The sequence below is a fragment of the Rhagoletis pomonella genome, unplaced genomic scaffold (genome assembly GCF_013731165.1).
Source record: "Rhagoletis pomonella isolate Grant_MI unplaced genomic scaffold, Rhpom_1.0 Rhpom_scaffold_00011, whole genome shotgun sequence".
Lineage (NCBI taxonomy): Eukaryota > Metazoa > Arthropoda > Insecta > Diptera > Tephritidae > Rhagoletis > Rhagoletis pomonella.
In genome coordinates this window covers 20,806,855-20,813,521 of record NW_023458565.1, presented here as the reverse complement: position 1 = coordinate 20,813,521, position 6,667 = coordinate 20,806,855, and positions in this window count along the sequence as shown.

Genomic DNA, 6,667 nt, shown 5'->3' with positions numbered 1-6,667 from the left:
TCAAAAATCCTCTCTGATCGGCGCAATCTTGTATTCTATCATTCTTGAGTATAGGCGGCATTGTTACACTACTCGTATATGGGGGGTCGCAAAAGTGGCGAGTTTGTATGTACATATGTATGTATGTTTATATGTTTGTTTCTGTACGAGTATACTTTTCCGCCAGCCAAAAGCTGGGACAAAATATCTACCAGTGTGGGAGGCACAAGCGAAATGCCAAATTGTTGTTGCTGTTGCTGGATGTTTTTTTTTGTTCTTTACTTTTGGTTGAAAACAATGATTGAAGACATTGGCAGTATAGTATGAATATTATATGTATGTACATACATACGTATACATATATATGTAAATACAAATGTATGTATTATACAAAAACGAATTTTCAACTGGCCTTGTGAGTATTAAAATATCTACACTATGTACGTACATATATACATATATACATATGTACATACATACATACATACATAGATTGTAGAACCCCTGACCCAAAGCTAGCAAACTAAGTATAAATTCACTTTTCATCGTGATTATGGCGTTGGTAATGCAAATGAGCTGGAATCTCGGTTTGACTAAAAAAAAAGAAGTTTTAGCGAGGGGGTGTCAATGTAGAGGTGCATAGGAAAGCAATATACTAAGTAAAAACACAAACATACATGCAATGTATGCAGGTACATTAAGATGGCCCACAAAAAAATGTTTGGTTCTTTCACAAGCGAATCATAAACTCTGGTGTTGGTTTTTCCATCAATTGTTGTCGCCAAGCTCAACTAAATGTAGGCCCAGGAAACGAGCTGTTTCGACGTGGTTGGAACAGAGGGACAGCGGATCATAAATTCTAGTCGATTTTCCCTAACTACCCCTAGCTGGCTGCCAACTATAAATACTGGATTACTTTGGGGTCAATTTTGATTTGCAGATATAACTTTCATTTTCGGGATATAGGTTCTTTGGGGCAATAGAAATATTATCGTCTACAATTTTTCCATAAGTTCAAAAAATATTGAGCATTTTAATGCAAAAAAATTGTTGAAAAAATTAGCAAATTTTTTTTATTTCCGAAATTCTCGAAAACCGCTCGAATGATTTTGTTTTCGTTTTCTTTGATCATAAACTCAAGATTTTTCGTTTCATTTGGTATATGGGAAGTATTGGTTGATATCTTCTAAGTATATTTATTTGATTCAAATATATGGGCATAAATAATTTTCCATACAAAATCACTTCGCCATCATTTTGCAAACACGTGCATGCGCTGGAAGTGAAAGAGGGAGACAAAAAGTATGTGTGTGTAGGTATTTCGGGTTTTTGAATAACAGGTGGCGCAATATTTATGAAAGGAAAAGGTGAAGGGGAATATGTAGATGAGGAATGCGATAAACATAAAAGTAAAAACATAGATAAATATAAAGAAAAATTTGAGGATGAGGATACCCATGATAAAAACATAGTAAGGTAAAACCGTTCCCTCAATTCGTCGGCCATGATTTTTTTTTTGAAGTTTGCCAACATTTTAAAATTATATAAAATTGAGAGTAAAAATAGGAATTGTTCGAAGTTGTTGTTGTTTGAGATTTAAAATGAGAATGTGTGTGTGAGTTTGTTTGTAAAATTTCAAAATTAAATTGTTTGCAAACGTCAAGAATTTGAAAAATTCCTCTCAGCGGTTCTACCTTCCTATTTTTTTATCATGAGGATACCGATAAAAGTAAAGATGAAGATAGAGGAAGAAATATTAAAATGAAGGTAATTATAGAGAAAAGGATATAGACAGACTCAATCTGGAGAATATTTCGGGATTTTAGAGATTTTCGGAATTCTCGGGACTTATCGATATAATAACACTATGCGGCAGTCAAAATCGGGATGGGATGAAACCAACGGGAAATGTTATATCGGTCAAAAACAAGTTATACGTGTCCCGTCGTTTCGCTGGGTCACGTCTAATAATCGATATATATATATAACTATCATATAGGGGAAATTGTCACCTTTGGTGGTCTTTTTTTGACATAACTCGAGAACCACTAGTCCGATTTTGCACAAACAAATTTAAAAAAATTAAAACTTACAATTCCTTTAATCTGTTCATACAACGTTTTTCTATATAATCAACAGTTTTGCCGGTAAAAATAAATGTATGAAGAAAAAAAATATTTTTTGCCTAAAATATTAAATTTTTTTAAAACTGTTGATTATATAGAAAAACGTTATATGAACAGATTAAAGGAATTGCAATTTTTAATTTTTTTAAATTTGTTTGAGCAAAATCGGACAAGTGGTTTTCGAGTTATGTCAAAAAAAGACCACCAAAGGTGACAATTTCCGGGACACGTATAACTTCTTTTTTACCGATATAACTTTCCCCGGTAGTTTGAACCCTTCCCGATCACTGACCCCTACCATTTGTCTCACAGTGTAATCGATATAATAATTTACATTTTAATCGATTTTGTTATCGATTTTTTAGATTTTGTTATCGATATTTTTATTTTTGCTATCGATTTCGCCATCGATTTTTTTATAGATTTTGTTATCGATTTTGCTATCGATATTAACGATACTTTTATCGATTTTCTTATCGATTTTGCTTTCGATATTCTTATCGTTTTTGTTATCGATATTTTTTTCTTAGTGTGTGCTTTCGTTTTTGACTTGGATGTGCTCTTAACCATACCACATATTCAACGTTTAAATTTGGCGCAATAAACGAAAATGAATTCTAAAGGAGAAGAGTAGTACCAAATGGTGCCCTATGTAGAAGTGAGCAAAGAAAAATTGTTGTTTTCATAATATAACCTCAAATTCAGCACCCAAAAATCTACAAGAAACGGTGTGCTTCACTCAAGTTTTTGTTGAACTATGTAATAGAGGTACACTTGGAAGGTAAATTAAAAACTGAAGGGACCAAAAATAGCCATTTTATATCAAGATTTTTATTTTTAGGTTATTGAAAATGGCAATTGTTAATTTTTTTCGGTCACGAATAACCGTTAAATTTGGATTTTTATTTTCTTCGGTTAAATTTAATTGTTATTTCGGGATTTTTTTCGATCAAAATAATCGTTAGCTTTAGTTTTTATTTTTTCTCTAATTTTTAACTGTTACAATGGAGGCTGCGTGTTTATGGCCGATTTAAATATTTTGTGACCTAAAATATTAAGTACAAAAATAATGGTTAAAATATGTTTGTATAATCGAAAACTTATCGAAAAATGTATCGAAGCTTTTCAAGAAACGCGGTCCACCTTCGAGGGACTCGGAATTGAGACCAAATATTTTCGTCGAAGCTATAAAACAGACCAAATTTTATGACTTGCCTAGAGAAGTTGAACTAAATTTTCTTTGTATGAAGTTTGAGGCAGTTTACTATCTACATACATAGTTATGTATGTATAGTACGTATACAAGTCAAGTGTAGTGAGTTGCATTCTAATCTAATTCGAGTTAGAGCTCTGTTACAGTTACTACACTATATATACGAATACGCCAATATTTCCGAATTATATGTACATACATATACACATTTGTGGGTAGGTATAGGAACTTGTGTTCTTGTGCTGATACTAGCCAATGTTCAACGTAGTCGTTCTGTTAGCCTACTACCAAATCAAATGCGTCGCTCTTAATATACATATATGTATGTATGTAGACGGCAGGAAAAACGTTGAATCGCCGCCAGCAATGAGAGTGTTGGCTGCAAATGTGGTGGTCCCAATATATATGGATATGTATGTACGTATGTGGGTATGTACTTTTTGCGTGAGAGCTCACTTAATAAATTAAAAGTTTTATTCGATTTTCTTAAACCATGTGCAACAGACAGCGTATTACTATAAGAGGTGTATACATATACATTGATATGTATGAATGCATTTACTAAATAAATCTTTGTGATAAAACTCTAAATAAAGTACCTACATATATGGTAGAATATACTTTTAATATTTTCGGTTGTTAAAATGTCCAAGATAAGAGATTTAAACAATGGTAGCCACATAGTATAATGTAAAACTAATATTTACATACCTATTGTTATGCATACATACATTCATACATCGTACTTGAAATAATTAAAATCCTCAAAGTAAAGTGCAAAAAGTCCCAAAACGTACATACATACGTTTTGTGTATGCATACATACATACATTCATATATACTTATATAAGATGCAAATACATACATAGAGACAGACACCTGCAAGTACATAACATTCGTTTCCCCAACGAAATTAGGGCAAGTTCGGATATCCGTATAAATTTTATAAGCTGCACTTCGTAAACCGGTAGACACAGAACGAAAATGTTTAACGTAGCCGGTTTACAAACTCTGGAGCAAATGGTGCATGTAATCATAAAAATGTTGTTTTAAGTTAAAAGTACATTGACATACGTATGTATACTATATACAGTTGCGTGCAACTAATTAACAACGATGCTTACTCAAATACAAACAGACAGAGTTTTAAGCCCTTGTCTACAACGTCTTAGTAAATAGATACCATATACATTTAAAATACATATGTACATAAGCGTGGTCCAAAAATGCGTGTGAAAAATTAAAGTCGGAATTTTAGGATTGTTCTATACCGAATAATATACCCCTACTATTTTATTTTGAAATCAAAAAATATTTAGGGAGTGCTCAAAGCGCTCAAAATTTTTCATGTATTTTTTACATATGTACATATGGGGAAAAAACAACTTTTCATTTGAATAAAAATATTGTCAATCGGAAAACTCTGTTTCTCCTTAGGAGATTCCCAGTAATAATACCCAATTGTTTCTTTAACCATTTTTTATGGTACTTATATTTTATAGGTCTGCCAAAACCCCCAGAAAATGCAATAGGGGGACCAATAAAAATCCTTAGGATTACAAAATGGTTAAATAAACAACTGGATATTCATGTTGGATGTCTCCTGAAGAAAACCAGAGTTTTCCGATTTAAAAATATAGATTTTCAACAATTCTCTACCATTTCTACGAAAAGTAGTTTTTTCCCCATATAAAATATATGGAAAACTTTGAATAAAACAAATAAATAGGTGTATATTTTTTTCGGGATAGAACAATCCTAGGGGTGGCGGAATTAAAATTCCGACTTTACTCTTTTCCGGACCACTCTAATGTACATATGTATGTACATATGTATATGCTAACTTTAAAGCTTAACTGGGCAATTCTGGCTAAGATAGTTGCAAATCTTTAGTAAGACAATTGAAAGATAGTAGGCAAGATAGTTTGGAAGATTATGTTTATTCTGGCACGAAAGTAGTAGAAAAAAACCTCCTTCGCTAACTTTCATTGGTGAAAACCTCCTTTGACAAAAATCACTTGAGCATGTTCGCAATGGCCAAGTGATTAAAGCTCTGGCGTGCAATTTGAGAGACCGTGGTTCGAATCATGGGAGAGGGGATTTTTTTTAAATTAATTTTTTTTTGTTATTTTGATTGGTTTCTTTTTTATTTTTGGACTTTATTTCTTAAAAAGAAAAATATATATATTTTTTTCATTTAAATTTTAGAAATTTATTTTATACATACATATATTTTTTATGCATGTAATGTTTTATATAATTTTCCCTTTTTAGATTTTTTTATTTCATTTGTTTAATATTTAAAAACTTATTTGAATAATTTTTTTAGTATTTATTCTTTTTAAATTTAATTGATTTTTTAATTTTCAGTTTTTATTGTTTTAAAAAGATTTTTTTTATTTCATTAATCTAAATTTTAGAAACTTTTTTTTTATATATTTACATACATTTATTTAATATTTTATTCATATTAATTTTAATAATCTTTCAATTTTTAGTTTTATTGTTTTAAAAATAAAATATTCTTTTTTTATTTCATTTGATTTTTAAGAACCCAAATCTTTTATATTTTTTTATTTTTTAATTCATTTAATTTGGGAAACTTATCATATTCTATATATCACAGATTTTTTAATTGAACTTAGCTTTTGAAAACTTATTTTATTTTTCTTTATTATTTTGTTTAGTTTTCTTATTTAAACAAATTTTTTGATTTTGTAGTTTTAAAAAGAAAAACATTTGTATCATTTCACCTAATTTTTAGAAAATTATTTTATTAGTTTCTTTTCTTAATTTATTTTTTTAAATAATTCTCTTTCCATTTTTAGTTTATATTGATTTATAGAGTTTTCTTTTTCTACATATTTGGTGCAATCTTATTAAACTTTTTTCATCAGAAAACAGTAAAACTTTCATAATTTTCATAATTTTTTTTTAATTATCTAAAAAATTTTACACTTGAGTTTATATCGTTTTACGGGAGAATGTACAGTATTTTAATTAATTGAAAGATAATAAAAATGAAATAAACAAAAAAGCATTGTCCCTATTCAAGTGCATTAAAGCGTCCGAAGAGCACCTATGCACCAGTGATGTTCGGTAAAATCACAAGCTGAATCCCACACTCCAGAAAGAGTTAGTACTACAGTCGGAAAATTTAATTCTAGCAAACAAAATCTCTACAGAGTCAAGGTTCTAGAAAAAATATGTGTTTTAGAAACAATAATTTCTTACAGACTATATAACAATAAAGCTTCTGAATTCGTTCAATCCTATTAATATGAAACTGGTGAAAAGGACGCCAGATTATTGTTGCATACTCCAAGTGGGATCGCACAAAGGAGTTATA